Source organism: Ambystoma mexicanum, chromosome 2q (genome assembly GCF_040938575.1).
Source record: "Ambystoma mexicanum isolate Mex_15411 chromosome 2q, UKY_AmexF1_1, whole genome shotgun sequence".
In the NCBI taxonomy this organism is placed as follows: Eukaryota; Metazoa; Chordata; class Amphibia; order Caudata; family Ambystomatidae; genus Ambystoma; species Ambystoma mexicanum.
Genome location: NC_090924.1, coordinates 909,824,986 through 909,849,109, shown reverse-complemented (window position 1 = coordinate 909,849,109; position 24,124 = coordinate 909,824,986). Strand labels below are relative to the sequence as shown.

The 24,124-nt window shown below is 44.0% G+C and overlaps 1 protein-coding gene across 3 annotated transcripts in view; it reads left to right on the top strand.

Annotated features, from left to right (window-relative positions):
• Positions 1-24,124, top strand: part of OSBPL3 (oxysterol binding protein like 3) — a 1,742,686-nt gene that overhangs the window by 572,680 nt on the left and 1,145,882 nt on the right. For all 3 annotated transcript variants that reach the window (XM_069648200.1, XM_069648199.1, XM_069648201.1), the window contains one exon: positions 17,220-17,310. The gene's annotated coding sequence lies outside the window, so the exon portion shown is untranslated. The remainder of the gene's footprint in view (positions 1-17,219; positions 17,311-24,124) is intronic.

Genomic DNA, 24,124 nt, shown 5'->3' with positions numbered 1-24,124 from the left:
TTATTTATTTAGCATGCTTGGCCCAAAGGTATCTGATCACATTTAGAGGTGCAGAGACCCAGATGATGTATATCAGAGTAGTGGGATAGCAATCTGCATATGTGGCTTATCCTGGCCATCTATATCAAACATCCACATGTCCCATATGATTCAAATCTATTGCTTCATCTTTCAAGAGCCAATAAATGTGTTGATTTTGAATATTGCTGAAGGTGTGCACCAGAGCCTCCAGTGAGAAAGTCTGTTGGGTAAAATGTCAGATGGAGGGTCGGGGGGGTATTTCATGCTCTGGTGAACTGCGTTTAGCACCGGTTTGGGTTTAATATCGCCAATAATAAAAAAAATAGTTTATGGACAAGCTATGGAATATGGTAACTGCAGGTTGACACCTGCCCTGGCCAACGACCAGTTGTTGTAGCAGACCGGGCGCCAGGGCTGTTTCCCTTTGACCACCCGTTGGGTGGATGAATTTCTCCATACAGTCATCAACAGTGAAGATTACACAACTGGCAAGTGGGTGTACTCCTTTCATCAGCAAGGACATGCACTAGGACTCATAAAACCTCTGCTCATTTACCCGTCGGTCCAGTATCCACAAAACCGAAAGACAGACTTTGAGACAAGAAGGACCAATTTATTAGGGGGGTTATTTGAATGACTCTCCTACTCTTAATCAAACCTGGGCTTTTACTCTTTTTCTCTTGTTTAAGAAGAAGAATCCTAGCCAAATATTTGACTTGAATTCTAGAGTGCTTATGCGGGAACATTCCAAGAATAATTATCCAAACAAAAGGGAACACCCTATCCTCAACTACTAAGAGTATCCCAGTAACTGTTTTGTGTAGCAAAATAATGAATTTGTTTATATTTTTAATTGCATATTTTTCATTGTGTACATTCGCTTTCTTTTCTTCTATTTATTTATAAGCAAACACATCAACTAAACATGCCCTACAAATGTGTTGCCACCATTCACCGAGATGTACTGAAAACACTGCGCACTAACATTTATTTTTTTCTCCAACACTTGTATTCAACTCATAACCGAGCTGCTTGATGTGCAATGTAGGGACATTCCTAAATTGCACTCGAGATGTGTTGCATTTTATCTTATCAGACAACCTAATCCAATTTTGTCATTCTGGCTAATTCTTGAAGTTAATAAAAACTATTGGTTTAAAGTCTCCATGAAAGATATTCAATGTGTTCAGCTAGCAGACAAGATTCACTAATATAACGCAGATGTATGGATAGAGGAAGAAAATGCAGAAGTAATTGAGGTGGAAATGACCCAAAGCGGTGTCCTTGAGAACTTGCACTGTCGGGTAGAATCGCAACATAAAATGGGAACGTGTGTATTGGATTGTCAACGCTGCAGTATAGTCAGAAAGTAAATGGAGGTGTTTGTCTGTGTTTGAAGGGGAAGATATTAATTTTGATCTGATTTTACCTACAATAACACGTTTACAGAAGGCATGGGTATTCCAGAGAAGGGTGCCTGTGGAATAGCACAAATAAAGGAACACGTTGTGAGCCAATTTGAGAGTGGGAACAAAATGGGACATAAGCCAGGGGACAAAACACACAAAAAAGAAACTGGCGACATACAAATGTAACATTAACCTGGGTTTAGGAGTGCAGGTTATTAAAACTAAAGAGTGCTGTAGACCTATACAAAACTGAATTATTGCATTATTATGTGGCACTGGAGGGAGTGGTGGGGTTAGGTAGGGAGGATGTGTGAAAAGGCAGGGGTGCTACGTCTTCGGCAAATATGTGACGCTTAAGCTGAGCTTTGAAGAGATCCACAGTTGGGCTGGCTGTGATTGTGATGGTCAGTGTTCCAATGGAGCAGGGCAAGTAGGGAGAAAGAACGGAAGTGAAATGAAGCACAAGGGTGACATGGAAAAGTGAGATTGAGTGCTGAGGGGGCGCGGAGGGAACAAAATGATTAGTAAACAGTTTCAGTCAGAATTTAGGTGCAATCCCATTGAAAGGTTTGTAGACCAGGAAAAGGAAAGGCACTTGAAAAGAGAGCAGTTGTGCTTGGAGAGCCAACCAGCATAGTTCTGGTAGGTAAACATGTGGGAGGATCTGTGTAGTTTGCTGAGCACGAGTGTGAGTAACAAATAAACGCATTTGCACAAATGTTAGGAAGGTTCATACAAGCAGCAGAGGTGGTGCTATTGATACATTGTTGCAGGCAGAGGTCCGTATCAGAGGACCCGAGGTTGTAAGCCTTGAGTGAGGGAGCAAGGCCCGGCGAGGTAGATGTAGGGGAGGGCAGGAATTTTGTTGAAAGAGTTGATGAAGAATATGGCTTCTGTTTTTGAAGAGTTCAGTATGATGTAGCAGAGAGAAACATCCAGTGACGGATGACAGTGGGACAATTGGTAATCCATTCCCAGATGGCTGGGGGGTGAAGGAGAGAAAGGAGACACATATTTGAGTTTTGTCAGCAAAGAGGTGACAGTGAGATCAAAAGGACCAGATAAGTCTTGCTAGTGCACAGGTATGGAGGGTGAAGATCACAGGTCAAAGGACTGATTCCTGAGGGATGCTGACAGGTAGAGGTCTGGGGGTCAGTGGTTTGCGAGTTCCAGCAGATGGCAATACCCAAGATCACTCAGTGACATGCATTTCCCTGAGGAATTTCCTAGTAAGACAAAAAGGAAATTATCATGTTGAATAACATAAAAGGCAAACCATCTGGGGTGTGACCTTTAAAAAAAAAACAAAAAAAAAAAAAATGAAGGAACTGTCATCTTTTGCACATCAGTTTTGTTGTGTGTTAAATGCAAATATTGGAGAAATAACGTTTGTGCACCATTCTCCCTTGGTTTAGGTGAGTGATGGCACCTTATGTCATTGGAGGTACACTTAGAAGTTGATACATTTTGTTTTTAATAAATAAGAAAGTCAAATTAGCATATGAATAAATATACAAATAAAAACTTGAGCTATACATAATGCGTACCCTAAACATCTAATGCCTAATAATCCAGATGAGAGTGCCCTCTTACTGTTTTGAATAGAAAGAATGGGAAGTAGAGGCCCATCTTGGATCGTGCAACCTGGCTATCTCAATAAAATTGCTAAGAAAGCAAAACTTGAGAATGTTGACATTCCGAAATATCCTAGCATGACTTCAGGAACGTCATTTTCTTGCATCCACTCAACTGGGAGGTGCCTGCTTTCCATTTCCACTACATGAACAGAAATGTTCTTGAGGTTCATGGTCCGAAACAACATGATCAGTTAAGGGTACCACCCTTTGTGTAAAGTCAGTACCTCACATTTCAACAATTTGCTTGTGACAGTGCAGCCTGGTAGGATCACGATAATTCAATAAGAGCTTAGCAGAAGCACTTGATCGACGGTAGGCAAGAGCCAATCCCCAAATCTTCCATTTTTATCAATGTCTGTTTGCTAAATCCTTGTATTTTTTTGTGATTGACCCTGGTCTGGGAAAAGGACCAAGGGGAGAGACACTGAACGAATCCCGGATTAGAAGGGTGAAATACGTTTTTAAACCCAAGTTGCAAAGGAAAGAGACTGAAAAGCAATTCAGTGCATGTTTGGGACTGTGTGTATAGTCGAGGAGCCTATAGTAAAGAGACACAAAGGATGGGGTGTCAAACCAGCAACAGTCCCTTTATTTGTATGTTTTGGTTGTATTTGTGTTGGGAGAGAATTCAGGTTACAATAGGATTACAATAGGATTCTGGGCCAAGGACTTCATTTATGTAAGAGATCCTGACGAACGCCCTCTTATTTATTTCTGTCTGGAGTACAGCTAAGAAACTTAGGCTTGGGACAGGTAGGCCTTTGTTTTCATTCAAAGAATTATTATTTTTAAAAGTGCTCGGATACCATTGCCTTCTTGTGCGTCTCGTGATTCTGACCTACCACATTTCCTGATGAAATATTACACTAAGGTGCATATATTTGTGTTTTGAAGAGGAGTAGTGAGGATGCATGGTTTGCTCCCATGAGAAATGCATTTGTAGAAACTTGAATAATTCACAACAAGTAGTGGAGATGACGAAGGCTTAAGTATTAAGTTGTACGTCAGACAGTGATATGCCCCTGTCTTTGAGTACCTCAGAGGAACTTCATGTTGTGTAATTTATCAATTTCTCCTGTGGGCCTGTCGTCGAGGGGGCACTATAGCAAAATAGCCATGAAACCTCAGTATGGGACATACTCGGAGAGCTATGCTCTGTTTGTGAAACTTCTTTGAGCTATGATCTGTGGGTGAAATTGTTAGATGTTTGGACATTGGAAGACTTTCTTATTAGGAAATCTCTCTAAAAACCTTAAATGCCAGTCTGCCCCCTTAGGAAAGATCTGAGAGACGAGAGCCCTTTTTTGTGTGGGCAGATCTAGATACACAGGATAGTAACTGCTGGCGTTGCAGGGTGGAGGAATTAAGGAGTGCGAGGCATAGAAAAAGCTTTTGAGCCCTTCAACCCCTGTGTGGTGGGAAGTTAGCGGTGCAAGTAAACGTGGATTGAGATTTGGTGGATTTGAGCGACCTGCGAACAGGCATGAGCCTCCTTGGAGCATTGATCATTTGGGCAGAGTCTTTCAAATTTCAGGCTTTCCTATGTGTGATTACCCCTAGTCCAACCCGATTGGCTTCTCTGGGAGAGTCCTCTGTCATTCGGTCTTCAGGATGTGGGGGGAGAATTGTCGGGCGATGGAGTTTACTCCCCTTACATGTACCCTAGACTTGTGTCCTGCACAAGTGCACAGAAGCCATTTATACATTTCTATGTGAGCTGCCAGGAAGGTTTGAAACGCACTTTTCACCCAAGTTACCTTGCATGATGTAAGAGATTGCAATGTGTGTGATGCGCAATTGCAAACAGCAATATTGATTTTGTTGATTGCACTCCAGTGCTTTGTATTAGCTTAGCCTGTCACTTTGAGTAGCACACGCTTTGCATATACATCATGCTTCCATACATTTGGACCGTCCTTCTTTACATCTATTTAGTGTTTGCAACTGATCAATGACTGCTTTAATATAGATTTCCAAAATATATAACATACAGAAACATAAAGGGGAACGTTTTCCAAGGGTAATCACAACATGCCTTTAAACTTAATGTGCAATATAATTCTGGTATGCGTTCAGTAGTTAAAATTGAGGAGGCACTTTTATCTCAACTGTCAGATAGCACTGTGAGTAGAGTACTTGCTTTGACATCAGAGCCTGCTGACGCAGGTTCGAATCCCAGCAGGGCCACACTCTGCCTTTCATCCTTCCGAGGTCGATAAATGAGCACCACACACTGTGGGGAAATAAGCAGCACTCCGATATCTTTTTTTTCCTTTGCAGCTGGGGAGCCGGTGTAACAGGATCTAGGTCACCTGGCCTAAGCTCCACCCACATGGTGCCTTCCTGGTTGCTGCTCTTTTTCACCACTTAGCAAGCCCCGCCCACCTGGTGCCTTCCTGCTTGTCACTCTTTTCCTTACTTAAGGAGCCCTCCAGCCTTTTTTCCTTTGCAGCTGGGGAGCAGGTGTAAGTGGATCTAGGTAACCTGGCCTAAGCCCCGCCCACCTGATGCCTTCCTGGTTGCTGCTCTTTTTCGCCACTTAGCAAGCCCCGCCCACCTGGTGCCTTCCTGCTTGCTGCTCTTTTCCCTACTTAAGGAGCCCTCCAGCCTCTTTTCCTTTGCAGCTAGAGAGCAAGTGTAAGTGGATCTAGGTCACCTGGCCTAAGCTCCGCCCACCTGGTGCCTTCCTGCTTGCCGCTCTTTTCCCTACTTAAGGAGCCCTCCAGCCTCTTTTCCTTTGCATCTGGGGAGCAGGTCTAAGTGGATCTAGGTCACCTGGCCTAAGCATCACCCACCTTCTTAGCCCTGCCTCTTCCTTCCTGCTCTTAACTCTTAGATCAAGGGCGTCTCTCGCCCGGGCGTCCAAAGCGAGGGGAAAGTCAAAGAAAAGGGCAATTTATGTTTGGACCTGTTCAAACCAGGAGGATCCAAGACCTGAACCCCTGCTAAAACAGCAGGTAAGCATGCACCAACATGTGTTTGCACCCTCTATCGCCACAGGTCATCCCTACCCTCTCTGGTCCCCTGTGTTGTTCCTTTGTGCCCCCCCCCCTTCCCGCACACAGAAGTCTGTCCTGCTACATTCTGGTTTCACCATCACCGTCTTGTGGCCAATGCTGGATTTTACTTTTATGGACTTCATTGATTCACGGTGCATTACCCTTTCTCAACTCTCATGCTGAACTTCCTTTGCATCTTGTACTGGTGACCCTGAATCTTGCTGTTCCCATCTTCATCTTGTATCCTGGCTTGCAACATTATGTGTTACTACTGACTTCTGCAGTTGTATTCGCTCTCCCCTCTTGCTTCTCCACTCTTTTTTTCCACTGCTTACTTTCTGTTCTCTCCTATCTCTTCCCCTCCTCTCCTTACTTTCTTCTATGCACTTACACTATCAGAATTGTCCCTGGACTTAGTATGATAGCAACCTTGTCTGTCGCTCCCCCATCCCCTTACTGTCCCCCCCCCCCTCCAGCCCTATCTGAAATGTTGTCAGGCCTAGTAGGATAGTCGCTTGTTTTGTTCCTGCCCTCCCTTTCTGCACCCCTCTCCCTCACCTTTTGTTTTTCTCCGGCTCTACCAGAAATGTCGTCAGGCCTAGTACGGTAGTCGCCTGTCTGTTTCCATTTCCTTCCCACTCTGCCCCTCCCTTCCTTATCTATGTTTTAGCTCTTGCATTATCTGAAATGTCGGGCCGAGTATGATAGTTAATTTCACATCCTTACTGTTCATGGCCTGTAAGAATGTCGTTGTTATAGTTCACATAGTTTCTAGTTGCTATCCCATTTCGTAGGTCAGACAGCCTGCTCAGCTACTTGCCTGTGCTTCTTCAACCTGATTATCTTCTTCTGTTCAATGTAAATGATCTCAAAACCCTTGCCAAATATCTTTCGGGCAGCATCAGGTTGCTTATATTTCCTATATCTGTTTCTATTTCACATGCCCGTATCATATAATTTCATGTCCCGTTTGTCTGGGAGCCTTTGCGGCCATCCAACTCATTGCAATTGTACACTTGGCCAGTAATGGAGATAATCGTATAAATGTAGTGTTGTAATCTGGGTCATCTTTAAACAGTCTCAGTAGGCACCCAAAATTGGAGTTGGGGACCATAGCATTGATTGTGACCCAATGTGTATTTCTTGACAAATTGTTTGTCTGCTGCACACCCAAACCATGTGCTAAAAATCAGCAGACTTTGTTGAACATTTTCGGGCATTTATTCTTTTTGGTTCTTTTTTTGTGAAAAAAATGTTTTAACACAGAAATGTCAGAGTATAGTATAAGCGGTAGATATACCGAAATCTATCAAGGATAAATCTATCCAAGAAAACTCTTCCACCTGAGACAGTTATAGGGCCTCATAACTTTGCTGGTCCGGAAACAAGGGTACTGGTAAACTTGCATCCTTGTTTCCGGACCGGCAAACTACGTGTCTGCCTGCCATGGCCGCTGTGCCCAACAAGTCTGACCCTACTGGGTGCTGCGTCCACGGAAGCGCTGGCACTGTTAGCAACTGTGCCGGTGCTTCAGAGTCCCCACTCCCATAGAGTCGTATCAGACTCTATGGAAATGGGGACTTACATTTTACCGGCACCTGACTTGTAATAGCCGGGTGGCACCGAGAAGTCAGGTGCCGGTAAAATATGTGTCCGGTGGCAACCAGTCGGTAGCACTGGCAGGGTTACCGCTGGACTCGTAACGAGGCCCATAGACTCCCGAAACAATCACTACAACATCAGTTCTACTCTAGTCTGTTCTCCACACCCAGACAACCCCAACATTGTCGCACACATTTCTGAAGCAACACAAACCCCAAACCTGTGCAAAGGTGAGTGCCCCAATAATAAAAAAAGCAAGGAAAAAGGGATTGCAGAGCTCCACTGTAACCAGGGATTATTCACAACTTGATACCCCAAACCCACTAACCCTCTCCATTTCTCATCCACAACACAGATGGCTAGACAAAACTCACCCACTAAATACCCCTAAACTGCACACCCCTCTCAAACCAACTCATAAACCCCCTACCAGCCTCAAAACACCCACAAGCTCAGACACTGGAACTCTCCCATCTGGAAACAATACACGTCCAGTGTACAAAACAAAACTCACCTTGAAAACCAACAAACACAGGTGCCAGGTTCTACACGCATCAGCTGCTGAGCACAACACCTATTTCTTATCTCTCTTTCTACCTGAAACCACCACAAGAGGTCCTGGAGACCATGAAAATGGCAGCGATGTGCTGAGGATAAATCAACATAACTTAACTTAGGGCAGATAGAACTGCACTAATGCCCATGTGGGTGCCTTCCCTTCACCTCTGCTATGCTGCACTTTCACTTTGCAATTCGTTTTCTTGTAATTTGGCATACAGTTGAGTAGCCTTGCTCTACTGCACACGGATATTATGTCTATCATGCTGTGTATATTTGATGGTACTAGGAATACAGTCAAATGTGTTCTCATCTTTGCTCTCATCCGATAGTATTGTAGGGTTACCTTAGTTTTGACCTCTTGTGGGAATTTAAGTATTGTATCTTGTGTTGTAATAAATTTGCAATTTCTAACTACATGTTCCTACCTGCTAAATACATATTCTTGCCATGGCCTACTCATATCTTTAGTAAATGAGAATGATGGCGCTTTTGGGGTGCCATATTTCTAGCCTTGGAGTGAATAGGTGTATGACCTCTAACTTATTCTGTCCCAGGCCCAGTATGTACTCTGTATTGGGTTTAGTCCCTTTGGAATCTTCTTACAGTTCACCTGCGGGGAGTTGGGTGTCGCCGTCTCAACCCATGCCTGTTTTATTACATGCAGTGGTTCTCCCCATCCCTATTCTAGTACGCAGCGAAGTGTGCCTGTTCTGCCAATAATAATCTTGGATATTGGGTACTGCTAATCCACCTTCTGAGTATGGTTTTGTTATTTACCACTTTAGTCTGGGAGTTATACCACCCCACATTATTTTGCGAGGTATTTATTGCTCTGAAAAAATCGTTGAATAGTGTTAATAGTAGTGCCTGGCATAAGTACACTGGTCTTGGTAATTCTAAAATGTTTGTTATTGCTATTCCGCCAGTCATAGAGATGGGTAGGGCAATCCAGTTGCCCCCCCCTCGATATCAGATAATCTAGTTGTGGGCAATAATTTAGCTTGTATAGATCTTAAGGGTCTCTGCTCATTTTAACTCCTAGGTACCTGGTCGCTGAGTGACTCTATTGAAAGTCCTTATACTACGGCCTATTTATGGTATTGCCTGTTAATGGGATAATTTCTGATGTTGAGCAGTATACTTGTATTCCAGCTTGTTGCCCACGTTTATTTACTTCGGCCATTCAAGAGGGAAGTTTGGTTTGTTGTCCGTCAACCGACATTACCATCTCCTCTGCATATTAGGATATTAGCAAACTGTTTATCTAATGTTATCCCTCTGTGTGTGAGGTTGTCTGAGCAGTCTGCCTAAAGGTTCATTTGCTATTGCGAACTATGTTCGGGGTTAATGCACCTCCTTGTCTTGTTTGTCTCTTTAAACCTATTAGTTCAGATATTGTCCTATTCGCTCATTTGTTTGGCTCTTGATATACAGTATAGTAGTTTGATCCATTTTATTATATTGGGACTAAATGCCATCTTTGCAATACCTCCCATAAATAGTTCCATTCCATTAATTCAAATGCTTTTCTCAACATCGAGATAAGCTGCAATAGTCTGTTTGGGTCTACAATTTCTATGCTTCTCAAATCAAATTTGTGTAGCTTGTCCTGGTATGAACCCAGAATGATCGAGGTCTATTAATTCTGCAATATGCAGTAGGATACATTTCGAGATTTTGCTAGCATGTTGTTGTTTAGATTTATTAATGATTGGGGGTGGTAGGTAAATTCACTTCTGGTTTGCCTGATTTCAGTTATACCACTACGTTAGCTATTTTCAAAGGGGTGGGGGTAGATTCCCATTTGCATAGCCCTCATTAAACAAGTTAATTTTTTTCTCCTCAATGTATTAGCCATGATAGTGCTCTTGCAGATCCTAATCTCTCCATAGCTTCTAGCACCCAGAGGCCCAATCATATGTTTAATTTTGGTATCTGTGGTGTCCCTTAATTTTTTGTAGTAATGCCAATGTATCTTGCCTGCACTTTATATTCGTTTTTTTGCTGGAGCTCTTGTATCTCTTTCTAGTCTTGTTCATCGTAGCCGGGAATATGTAGGTGTCCCTGTACCGTTGGATATGGAAATGCCTCTTTACTTGTGTCCCATATGACATTCAAGAGCCTCAGCCATGTCACTAAAGAATTGTGTTTGGCGCTAATGTTTCCCATTAGTTTTAAAAAAAAAGAATCCTGTATCCTATTGATCATGGACCTATATATTGATTGTCAGTTTGCTATTTTTCACTGTTCCTGATACTACTATACATCTCCTCTCTGTACCTTTCTTTAATTCTATGAGCCTGAATCCTATTGATCTGTGTATCTTTGTTGCATAGTTTGCGTCTGATGCATGGCAGCTTCCTTCGCCCCTACCCTTGGTAGTGCATTTCCGAGGGCTACTAGCCAAATGCGATTTCTACTAACAAAATCTATTAATAATTGTAATTTTTTTCCCATACTGAATATCTTGTACAGCATGTTCTTTTACTTTCAATGTTCGTTCTTTTGTGGTATTGCTCCTCTGTGACATATGTATTTAATAACAGTTTGAAAACACCTATTTAGTAGCCTCTGTCACACATGTCCCCTCCTTCCACACTGATCAACCCCAACTATCATTGAAATACCCCTCTTAAAGTTTAAACTTGAGACTATTGAAAATCTTTAATTGCCACCGTCTTGGGTGATAGAAACAGCTCACCCCCCAGGCGTCTCCTCAGTTTATCAACTAGGCTGTTGTATATTCTTCAATAAGCTTGGGTAGTCGCATGGTGACTGTTTTCTGTTACAGTCCAGTATGAACTTTTTAAAATACCATTTTGGTGGTTTTCATGCGTGTCAATTTCGAGCCCGTAGTTATTCTTTGTTGTACCTGTCGCACATTATCACCTCTTTGGTGACTCTGTTCTCTTCTCCGATAGATTGGCATTATACAAGTCCCTCAGAGGAACTGTATCCCAACTTTGATATTGGTGTACAATGTTTTGCAAGCCAGCATTATTCAGACCTTCCGGGGTAGAGCATATCGTATTCGATCTTTTTGGGTGCTCTTTTAACTCTTTAAAATTGCTTGCAGAGAGTTTACCCCCTGGGGCTGAAATCTAGAAAGAATCTGATGGTCATATTTTCATAATCGACACCCCCCATGTCTTTTGCCCTTTATTGCGTCCCTGTAGGGGGACTGTAATCTGTGCACCCACTTGAGTGGGGAGTCGTTTGGCTATTATCATTTCCATATATCTTTATATAGGTTTCAAGTCCTTCACACGTACATTATTTCTCTTTGTTTTTCCTTCTAAATCGTCAATCTTAATCTGCAGAGATTTTACTTTGATGTCTGATGCTGTGTCAGTCTAGTATAGTTCTGCAATTGAGCCCACCACGGCTGTTTTTTATCAGCCTCTTTAGTTAAATTTGTCAGCTCTTTGCCTGTATTTTGTCCACCCTTGCAATGATGGCCTCATCTAGGAGGAAAGTGGGGTATGGTTACTTTTTAGGACCACCATTATCTCCTGCAGCATGGTTCTTGTCATTTCTATTGTGGCAGGCTATCTTTCTTGAGTATTGTAATGTGATGACTCATATGCAAACCGTTCCAAGTCTGTGCTGTCGCCTCCTAAAATCTTATTGGGTTTAGTCATTTTAGGATTGCTCCTCGCCAATCTTTGCAATCTCTTGATCCCAGTCTATCACCACTTCTTATGTCATTCTCAGTCCCTTTTCTTTTGTTGGACCCTGCGCCCTCGTATATGCACTTATGATGCTTCTTCATTGTTGGTTATATTGGATTAGCCTTCTAAATTGCCCCCTATTATGTGGCTCAATCAATGTATTTTCTGGAGGGAGCTCCCTCTCTTTCAACACGCACTCACTCTTTGCATTGCATATCTACCATATGCAGCTTTGGGAGAATTGCGTACCTTCTCTGCAGTCGGTGTTGACCGGGTTTCTTCTGTGAATTTGCTTCTGGTACCTCTCATGGAGTGCGTTTTCTCTTGTGACCTGGAGGGGGCCCGGTGGCAATCCTCGCCCCTCTTTTCGCTGTGCCCTCAGGGCCTTATTCATGGTGCCATCTTGGTTCTCCAACTGCATACTTTGTAAGGTCGTGTTTCACCTCCCAATTTAACTTCTAGATTACATTTTGGTATTTTTGTTATCCACAGCAAATGAAGCAAAATAAATGAAACATGGGATCAAATATTTAAAATAGTAATTTTAAAAATAAAAGTGTAGTTTTAAAGTTTGCAACATTATTTTATTAAACAAAACAACTATTAGGCATAAGCTGAATATTAGGCCAAACACTTGACAAACTATTCGGTGGAATACTAAATATGCTGTTCGATACACCCCTATATGTGTCAACTATTTAAGGATATAGATTGTTTTGAGTGATTAATCAAGCTTTTGACTGTCTATTTGTAATTCTTTATGTAATTTCACCTCAGGCCGGCGTTCACATAGAAATGCATACTCTTCATGGGTTTGTGAGGCGTACACCCATCTGTTTATTAAACTTCTGCATGATAAAGGACCTGAACATGCATCTGCACATAATTAGCCAACCTCATGAAGTGTGCGAAGTCTGCAGATATAATCTAAGCCCCCGTGATACGTGGGACACATTTATGCAGTGAAACCTGCAGATGGTGTATTGAAGCGTTATCCTCTCGAGAAGAGTCTTCCTGCCATTTGAATTCTCTGGAGTTAGCAAAGGCCTATCTTGAAAAACATTCCTTCAGATCATGCATTTGTAATAGCCCTAAGACGTGCTCTTGGTAATTCTTCCCTCTGCATATTGGACTGTCCCTTAGGACCCTCAATAAGAAAGACTGCCCTGCTTATTAGTGACCACGAGAAACGGAGAGATGCCAGTGTTGGCTGAGAGCTGTGGCGCCATCTCCACTGTGCAGAACCATACATCTCATCAGTGGAGTAACTTTGCTGAAAATGTTGGGGGGCGGGGACATGACATCTGATGAAAAGGTGCACCAGCCAAATGAATGGGGCCAAAATGGTGTGCCATGAAAGTTGGGGGGGAGGGGGGGGGAACACCCCTGCCCCCCCTAAAATTACGCCCATCCATCTCATACATGCTTAACTTTTCCCCTGATTTGCTTCCACGATGCAATGCTGGCTAGAGAGCGGCTTAAATCAGACATGTAACCGGCTTGCTACATAATTAGTTGTGTCTATATTCCCGTATTTAGAGTGCACTGTAGAGTAAGTGGTTAGAATCAGAATAATTATTGCTTGGCGATATAATGCCCATTGCTTCAATATTATGAATGATTGCTTTTACATATCCTCATCTTTGGTGGGAGACCGAACTCTTTACACATACTGCTCTTGATCTGCGTCTGATTTTCTCAAGCTACATTAGTTATATGTACAGTCGATGGCTCTATTGCCCTCACTCTGGTACTCACTGCAGGTTCATTTTTACACTCTGAATACCTAGCCGTTTATACATGATGCCATTGATGTTTTTGTTGTGATTCTTCATGATTTGGGCTAGTAATCGCACTTTCTGTGGACCTCATATTCTAGAATGTATTATTTTTGTATTAATTGCTGTACATGTCAGACTGTCGGTGAGCGATGCATTTATTTTACCCTGTCTTGGCTTTGTTTACACTTGGCACGGATTCAAGGTGAATAAAATTGACTTAAAGATGGCCACACATGTTCTCATCCTGTGCTCAGCGTGCTGGCCTTGGCATAAGCATCTCATTTGTCGCATTTCAGAAATAACCCTTGATTCTCCCTGTTGACTAAGATTCTGTTCCCTCTCATGGCCGTGGGATCACCAGAAAACGCAGGACTCAGATATTGAGGTTCAAGTGGGTGCATTTGACAAACAGTCCAGTGGCCTAGAGTAGAAAACTCAAAACACAAAATGAGCAATTCTAGCTTGCTTAAGGACCATAGTCCTTCGGTCTGTCCCTAGCTAACCTTGGATATTGTATTTTGGTGGTCAGGTAAAAGTCCTACTCAATTTGTAGGGTTTTGATTGTCCACCCTCCACTTATGCTCATCTTGGCTGAGTGGGTACTGTGCCGTTGTCTTGTCAGGAGGTCATTCTCATAGGGGGGTCCCGTTCCACCTGTCAAGGCTTGGGGGCTGTAGTCTGTGGTTCCTTGCCTGTTAGTTTGTGCCAGGCTTAAATAGGCCATGGGTTTGGTCTGCTATTCATCGACTCTGCCACATTCTTCACCTGTGCTCAATGATTGCGAGTACAGCCCTCCTGGCAATGCAGGGTCCCAGATCTGGTTTCTATCCTAGACTTATGTCGTTTCCCTTTCTCACTACAACTTTTCCGATTTCCTCCTTGACACCCCACAGTGGTTGAGCCTTCTTTATCTCCCCTCTTTGCTTGTTATCTTCTACTCCTACTTTAATTTATTTCATCTCCTTCCTTTCGTCAGTTTGTAGTGCACCACTGGTATGGAGTCTGTCCCCCTTCCTCTCATTCTGCTCTACCTCCACTCTTCCCTCCACTACCCCACTTTCAACCTCCTCCCATGGTGTTGTACTTGACTTCTTCTTTCCTGGTCTGACCACTCTGTTCCTTTCCTTTATTCGCTCCATTGTCTGCTTTCCAGACTCCTCTCTTATCTGTCTTGTAAATTTCAGTCTTTTTCCTACCTCCGTTCTTAATCACAATCTTTTCTCCATGCTCCTCCTATCTCCAAGTTTCTTTCAAGGTTTTTCCACTCGTTCCCTTTCTCCTCTCTTCCCCTTCAATTCCCAATCCTCTTCCTCCTGACTCTGCTCATGCACTTCACCTCTCTACCACTCGCTGCAATGCTCACGATTTGCCACTCCTGCCCACCGCTGCTTTTTTTTTCAGGCAGTGAAATACCCAGCACGGAGCACTGCACTATTTTACATCTTGGCGTACCTACCTCCAGGACCAATAATTATTCCCCATTAGTCGGTTGCACACCCTGGCCTGCAGTACATAGGGGTTGACATGCAGAATTCAGGTTTTGTTTTTCTCTTCTTACTGGATTGATGAGTCTGAGTGTCGAGGCGCAGATCTGCTGGCAGAACCTTTAAGATGTTTGTCTGCCATCTTGATTTCCACTTTCCCTGTGCTTTCCACTTTGCTGGTTTCCTTGTATATTTTCCTGGCTCCTTTTAAATCTGAAAGCATCCTCCCTCCTGGCTTGAGGGCTCACACGTGGAAACTGGCAGTCGTGTCCTCTGCCTTCTGTGAAGCAAGCCACTGATCTATTGTCCCCTTGTAATGCCTTTCTCTCCCAGCGCATATGTCTGCTGCCCCCGTTGGCCTCTCCTCACCCCAGCCATGCTTTCAACATTCAGTTACTGGTTACATGTACTCCAGGGCCTAAGATTTGCTCAGATGCACATTCCTTTCTGAAAACTGCCATTGCTTAACAAAAGCCCGATCAATGAATAAGGCTCTCAGGGCAGCAGGTCTCACTGTTTGGCTACGATCAAGGGTTTTGCAAGGGTGGTGCTAGGAGTGAGAGTGGGCAGTGCTAGATGTACACTATAGCCCTAAATCACCAAGCGGGTGGTGGCACCTGAGTTTCCTAGTTTTCCCACCCTCTCGACTACCACCAAACACGGCACTTGCGCAGAGACCCCTCGAGCCATCATTATGCTCCTGACTTAGTTCTTGGGCCCAGAATGACGAGAGTGCCTTGAGCACATGGAGATGGTGATTGAATGAAGCCAGCCCACCATTGTGCATGTGTGATGTGAAGAACTAGAGCTGCCGCAGGTGGAGAGATGGCTTTTTAGTTGCACGGCAGCCCATTAGCTGTAGGCAAAGTGGGCCAGGGTCCTTGTTGGAGGATTACTGTGCGGGTCGATCAGGGCACATATAACATTGCAGTTCTTCTCCAGAAGAGCTTGTCATGCATAGAAAGACAAGCAGTCTCTATGCATGTCAACAGAGCATGCACAGTTAAGCAGTTTTTTCTGCAAATGGACCCCCTGATTTAAGACAAGTGACCTTCCTGTGGCCCAATAGGAAAAATTCCGAGGTCACATATAGTTAGAAACCTTGATTCCACACAACCCAAAATGAAACAAATGTTGAATGAAATGGAACTTTTGCATCCTATGTCCTTTGCTTGTGCTCATTGGAGAGATTGTGAAAGAAAGGTGATCCTTAGTAATGATGGTGCTGTTGAAGCTTGCACAACTATCGCTCATCTCACTGGACGCCTCATGAAAAAAAAACACGAGGGCTGCTTCAGGGAGACCTTTGAAATCAAAGGGGCACAACGTAATCTAGTGATTGTAGGTTCGCAGGAGAGATCCCTGGAAATGTCTATAATTGCTCCACCGGGTAGGGTAATCTGTCTCCCTACCTTGGTCATTAGTTGGAGTGGGTCTCGAGGACATTGAACCTATGACTATTGAGTCCCCCGGGTTGCTCGAGGAGAAGAAATTCAAGCAACATATACAGGGAAACTCGTGCCTACTGGATTCATTATGGAAGGTCCTGTGCTGCCTGCGTTTCAATTATACATGCTTCTTACAATTCTCTTGACGTGGAGGAAGGGGTTGGGCATGTGCTGGAGCCTGTAGCAGCCAGTCTGTGAAGCAGGAATGCACATGCTGTAAAAACAGAGCAGCAATTAATTGTACTTGTAGGCTATTTCTGTGGCTGTAAATTTTTTGAATCGCTTTAGCAAGTTTCACTGTAATTAACTACCAACTGCTCAGTCTTTCTCGAGAGGGATTGACTTAACTGGTTTTACAGGTACGCAACTTGGTATGAGACATAATTCCTTCTTTTAAATATGCTTGAAAATCATTGTCATCAAAGGTTCCGTTCTGAGTTTTCGATGCACAGGCCCCATTGTAGGGAATGCTGCTTATTAGAGACTCCATATGTGTGTGTGTTCACAGATTAGGTAGCCAGAACCTTTGTGAATATCGTCTTTGGAATGTTTATTGTAGTTCTTGAGATTAAATGTGCACTAAACTTGTGAGTTCTTCCTCTGCAGGTACAGATTCTTTCCCTGTTACACCTGGAGAGGATTGTGGAGCTGCTGAGTGGATCCCAGGAACCTCCGCTCAAGAACGGGACAGGATCAGGTAAACTGAGATTCCCGAAATTGTATCTAGAGGCAGCAGCATTGGAAATAATCAATCCTCTAGCATACTCTAGATTCTACTGCACATTGTCATGGGAAAGAGGGTTTGAAATACCTGTGGTCAAAGATGGTTGCCAATACTACTATGAAAGTTAGAGGAATTATGGGACATGAAGTCCAAGCCAAATATCTGAGCTGCTTGTAAAGTTGTCATTGGCTCAGGTAGTTCGAGTGTATTTTTATCAACTTGACAACAGCACAGTCCTGTTTGGTAGTACACCGTCGCTGTCATTCGAAAGCTCCCTGCAGATATCGGTTGTAGACTAGTCCCATGAGGGAAGGTTGCAGAAACAATGATTGTGCCGGAAACCCAGATAATGTAGTTACATTAGGGAAGACGGCTCAGCTAAGATGTTTTATATTGGGGCAGAGAACAGCGTTTTTGTCTCAAAGCTATAATCTATTGTATTGATCTGCCAGGCACTGTTTAGATCAATGTATTAATACATGTTACATTTGTTTTTCTCTGCATTACTGCTCTTACTTAATAAAAATCATTCACAAAACTTTACTGTTCCGAAATGTGTTGAGGAAAGTGTGGAGAATAAGTGTGACTGCTCATCATTTCTTCCATATGATAAAATACAATTCTGTGGTTCACAACATTAATTTTTGTGGTCCAGTTTTTAAAATGGAACCTGCTTTTGCTTTCCCATCCCTCTTATTCTGTGCTTCGAATCAGAAAGGGCCACCTTTATAAATTGTGATGTGGTGGGTGGAACAGTAAATGCGTGCACACGAAAAATGTGCTACTAACAGGTTTATTTGGAAACCAAATATAGTGTGGCGGTCACCGCCCTGTAGTTGAGGTGAAACCTATGAACCATAGGAAATCTGAAGAATCTGTTGCTAATACTTTTTTACTTGGTGGGCGGATTTGGATGACATTCTCCAAACAAAAAGTTTGTGACGGCCCTCCGAGTCTGACATTTTGGGGAAAATGTGTTAAAAATTGAAAAGGTTATTAAACATTTTTTTTTTCTTTTAGTAAAAGGCAAATATTTTGGTAGGCGGAAGTGCAAAAACCTCTGAGCGGATTTGGAGCAAAGAAGAAACAACTTGGGCACAAAGCATTGACTCGATTTCTGGGACTAGTTTGGGGTTTATCCATCAAGTAGCTCTTAAAATATTAGATGTGGAAGGGGGTGCCACCTGCTCCCAAAAAAATCTATCTCCCATGGTGCTTTGCAGCCGAAGAGACCATATTATTGAGCGCATGACCGTATTATGCTGTGGTGGTTGTGACCAGTGCCTACGGCCGTGCACTCAAGAATCTAAGCACTGGCCACAACCACCACAGCATAATACGGCCATGCACCCAAGAAACTGGCCACAACCATTGTAATGTGTACAGAAATGGAATTCAGCTATTGGAAACAACCATTATAATAATGTGTATTGTAATTATACATAATGTGTGGGCAGTATATTTTATTTATATCACGCTCATACACAAGTGTTTCAGAGTGTGACAAGGCAAGGAAAGGGCAACAGAGGAGAACAAAACAATGATCTTACTAGGCCCAGTGACATTGAGAATGCGCCAAGTGCATGGGAGAGAGGGAGGGGGAAAAGTGCAAGGAAGGGGCGGAGAAAAGGAGAGTGGAGCAAGGAGACACAGATAAATGATACATTGATAATAAGGCAACAGGCAATGGTAGTGCAGCCAGCAAGTGGCAAGTTCTGGGTTTAAGGCAGCAGACTAAGAGGTCTGATAAGATCTGGAAGAGAAAAAAAGGGAGGGACCTTTATCGATACAGACACAGACCCCAGTGCAAGGGGCGGCCCGGCGGCAGTGCGGGAGGGCCAGGTGCACAGTGCCAAAGGAAAACAAAACAAAATCAGCCGGGGAGAGGGGAGGCGAGGGCAGAAGCAAAGAAGGTCTTGAGGTGCTTCCGAAACCAGAGATGGTTCTCCTTGAGTTTTAGTGTGCAGGGAGGCTGATCCAGAGGGAGGCCCCAGCCGAAGATAGAGATTGACCAGCAGCTCGTTTCTTAGAAAAACTGACCCTGAGGGAGTTGGAGCGGAGAGCTCGAGAGGGGAGGTATTTGTGGAGGGATAGCTGAAGGTATGTTGGACCCAGGAACCAGAAAGCCTTGTGCACAATGCAGAGGGTTTTTAATGTAATTCTTGCATCTACAGGGAGCCAATGGAGAGATTTCAGAGCTGGAGAGATGCGATCCCAGGGCTTGAGGCCAAGGACAAGTCTCGCAGTCCTGTTGTGGATAAGTTGCAAAGGGCGGAGAGTAGAGGCAGGTAGATTTTGGAAGAGGCTGTTGCAATAGTCCAACCTAGAGAAAACCAGAGCTTTGGAGACAGTGAGCTTCTGGGGGAAGGAGAGGAAATGAAGAGTACCTCTGAGGAGGTGCAGTAGGAAGTTCGATTTTTTTTGAGACATCAGCGATGTGGGCGGAGAAGGAAAGTGTGGAATCAAAGATGACCCTGAGGTTCTTAGCCTCGCAGGTGGGGATAGGAGGGCGGCCAAGGGAGGCCGGCCAGAGAGTGAGGGGAAAGGATGGGTATGGTGTGCCTATGAGGAGGATATCCGTCTTGTTGGCATTCAGACAAAGATAGTTTGCGGCACATCAATCTTGAATGGCAGTTAGGCAATCAGAGATGAGAGATGAAGAGTAGGTGGCCGAGTGCAGCCTGAAAACTAGTTGTCTTCTGCATAGCACTGGAAGTTAGAGCAGAAAAGGGCAAGGCAGCGGGCATGAGTTGACAGGTATTGGTTGAAAAGCCAAGGTGAAAGGTTAGACCCTTGGGGAACACCAGAGGTGGAAAAGAAGAAATGATAGGAAGGACCCTAGTTGGACCTGGGAGGGTCGATCAGAGAGGAAAGAGGTCAGCCAGGCGAGAGCCTGATCGGTGATACCCAGGTTATCATGGAGACGGTTGAGCAGGATGGTATGGTTGACCATGTCGAAGGCAGGGGAGAGATTGGGTAGGAGGAGTACTGAGGGAGTGCTAGAGTCAAGGTTAGAGAGCAGATCCTCACGGATGTTCAGGAGAGCAGTTAGCATGCTTCTGCCAGCTCTGAAGCCAGGCTGATGGTCATGAAGACAACCAACAGCATCGGAATGAAGGTTTAGGTGCGAGATGGCCATCTTTTCCAGGCGTTTACCCAGAAAGGGAGTAATAAAAATTGGTTAAAAGTTGGCTGGACACGAAGGATCAGCTGTGGGTTTCTTGAGGAGAGGATGCACAAAGGAGTGCTTAAGAGGAGAGGGGAAGGATCCTGAGGCAAAGGAGTGGTTGCAGAAATCGGCAAGGGCCGGAGCGAGGGTATCAATGTGGTCCTTGATAGTTTTAGAGGAACAGGGATGGACATGTTTTGACAAGGCTTTCATAGCTCCTACTTGTCTAGCGACCTCATCAGGGAAGAAAAGGGGAAAGGATGTGAACGAGATTGGGGGAAGGCAGGAGGGTCAGCAAGTACAGACTGAGAGGGGAGAGGAGGAGAGGGTGGACAGGATGTCCTGGGTTGTTGAGATAAAGTGAGAGGCAAGGGCATCGCAAAGAGGCTGGGAGGCAAGAGGAGGGGTAGGTCAGCTGCAGCTGGGTTGGTCAGCTCCTTGCAGATTTGAAAGAGTTTGGCCGAGTTGTTAGATGCTGCAGAGACACGGGCTTGAATGTGAACTCTCTCCCTGGTACAGACAGTCTGTATTTTCTTTGGAGTAGACAACAGGCCAGTTTGTCATTGGATGAACAGGAATCCTTCCATTTTCTCTCAGCCACCCTACACTTACTTTTAAGTGTAGCTAGGTTGGAGTCATACCAGGAATTGCACTTGGCTTTGGACTTCAAGCAGCTCCTAATGACAGGGGTTAGAGTATCAAGAGTATCAGTAATATAAGATTAGAGGAGAGACAGGGCTGTGTCAGGGTGTGAGTCAGCCAGACGATGAGTGGGGGGCAGAGAAGGTGGCAGTGAAAGCCTGAAAGCCTCAATTGACGCACGCTTCATAGGCCGTATGTCCAGAAAGGTAGTTGGCAATGTTGGGGTAGGCTTAGCCTGGGGGGGGGAGGAGGGGGGGAGGAGGGAGGAAGGAGGAGGGGGGAGGGGGGAGGGGAGAGGGGAAGACGCAAAGATGAAGGACTGGGAGAGTCCAGGTGAATGTTGAGGTCACCAAGGAGGAGGAGTTTGAGTGGGCTGACCTCTTCTCCTCCCTCCTGGCCTCAAGCACCAGAGAAAAGAGGTGATTTGACCAGGGGGCCGGTAGAGATTAGTAACAGTGGGTAGGAGAGATGGAGAGTCTGCATACAAGGCATTCGAAAGAGGAGTAAATCTGAGTGGGAATTGTAGTGGCAGGAATCCACTCAGGAAACATCAGGGCTACACCCCCAACGAGCCAGGTGGATCTGGGAGCAGAGAGTTTCTTGTAGCCGTCAGGGAGGAGAGTGTCAAAGCTTGTGACAGAGCTGGCTGTGAACCATGTCTCAGTAAGACCAAGGATATCAAGGTCCAGTTCTTCAAGGAGGTGGCAGATGTCAGAGGAGTGTTTGACAGCAGAGTGAGAGTTGAGAGTGGCAAGATGAAGAAGGTTGCTGGCCTTAAGACCTTCCAGGGAGGAGTACAAATCAGAGGTACGCCCTGCGGAGGTGCGGAGGTGTGGAGGGAGCCTGAAGTAGGGCGGAGGAGGAGGGAAGTGTGGACAAGGTAGCCAAGGAGTGGGAGGAGGGGACAGCTGGAGATGATAGTAAGTTGATGAGGCGGGGGAACCACCTATCGAAGAGGAGGGGATTGGCCTGAGGACCTTGGACCATGACAGTGCCATTAAGGTAGACATTTAGGATGACTAAGGAGGAGTCGAAGGAATCCATGAGGACTTCCCAGCGAGTGCCACCATTAATGGGAGAGGAGGAGACAGGACAGAGCACAGAGATCATATGCGGGGTCCATAGATCCGGATAAGGGACGACAAAGAGGATGTTGATGAGGGTCTGTCTGGAAGAGATGCTGGAATAGGTATCGGCGATAGGGAGGTAGGGTTGGAGGCAAAGATATCTTTTTTTAAACTTCTTATTTCCAGACTTAGTGAGAAGGGAAGGATAGTTGATATAGAAGCAGTTGGAATAGATGGGAGAAACAGAAAGCACCATGGGTGGAAAGAGAGGAGGCAGAGGGAGGAATATGCAAGTACAGTGGAATGGAACAGTCACTCGGCTAGCAGGTTACAGTCAATGGCCAAAGTTAAATGCAAAATACACCCAAGTTTGACTTTCAAGTGTTATAAGGGGGCCCAGTAGTTAAGGAATTTAAAGTGGGAGTCAGATGGTAAAGAATATAGTTTTTGGAACATAGTGACACAAAACTCTGAAGTGTACTTATGATTGATGTGCCAGTGGGGGTACAGATTGGCTTTGTTGTACATGTAATACAGGATAAATATTTGCTTCTTTTTCTGTGGAAGAAAACAGCATAATATGTTAGCGAGGACAGTTCACAATGTTGCATATTCATGTACTTTTTAGACCCTCATAATTAGTGCATTCCAAGTAGTATTCTTCAAACAATATTACTGTGCGTTTTGAACAGTTGCTGTCTTTGTTTGCATAAGCATTGGGTCATTGGGAGAACAAAAATCCATGTAGGATTTAAAAAAAAAAACCCTACTACATTGATTTCACGTTATGTGGCACACTGTTTGAAGTGTGCAGTAATTAAATGAATGTTTAAGGTGCACAAATAAGTGTATTTGTTGTTACAAGCAGTGTTGTAGTAGGACAAATTGTAATGATGTGAGTGTTTTGCTTTTGCGAAAGTGCTGGCGTCTCCTTTTTTTTTTTTAAAAGGAATTTTGAAGTATTTAGGTACCCGTTGACATATTGAAACCGTTTATTTGAAAAGGAGCAGTGCAGTACTACAGATGTAGTTAGATGCTTATTGGTGTATTGTAACCATTGATACTTTTTATAGTTCTGAAGGGCATTTTTTGAAGCAGTTTGATACTTGTATTTCTACTATGTTGCTACTGAAAAGTAGCATTGCAGTAGTATGGCTGCCATTAGAAACCAGTTGGTGTATTCAAACGGTTTATAGTTTTGCAGTTTTGAAGGGTATGTTTTGAAGCCCCGTGCAAGTCCCGCTTTGCCGCTGAACTCTTGCTGTTGCTCCTGCTTTTGGATTTGTAGCACGGCATACACCTTGTAAAAACGAACTGCAAGCCCCAGAAGGTGAACATTGTTTCAAGGAAGAGTATTTATACTGTCTACACAACTATACAAGGACTTGTACTATATTCTTCTTTTTGTAACTAGGCTTTGCTGTTACCTCCCAGTGGTTTTGTGTATAAAATTGTGATCGCACGCGCACCCGTGGAAGCCCCGTGCAAGTCCCGCTTTGCTGCTTAGCCGCGTGGTTTATTTTTATTTATTTTTTCCTCTGCTCAGTCTATTAATTCAGCATTTAACGCGTAAGAGGTGTTTTCTCATTGGTTTTACAGGTACATGTTGAATACTTCATTTTTTTATGGTTTCACCTTGCATCATGTCTAAATCCATCATGTCTTTAAAATCAGGAATGCCAAAAATTGTTGCTGGTGTTTGACCTCTCGCCCTTGGAATCTCGAAAGGTCTTCTTTGCCAAGAGACTTAAAGAGAATCAAGAGAAAAAAAACAATCAATTTCCTTGAATGTTGACATTCGCTCTTTTTGTCAAAATGATGGTGCGAAACATCAAAAAGGACCCTCCATTGACGCAAACAATCTTCCAAAGTTAGAATTATTGTGCTCTTTGTCTGTTGATGCACCTCC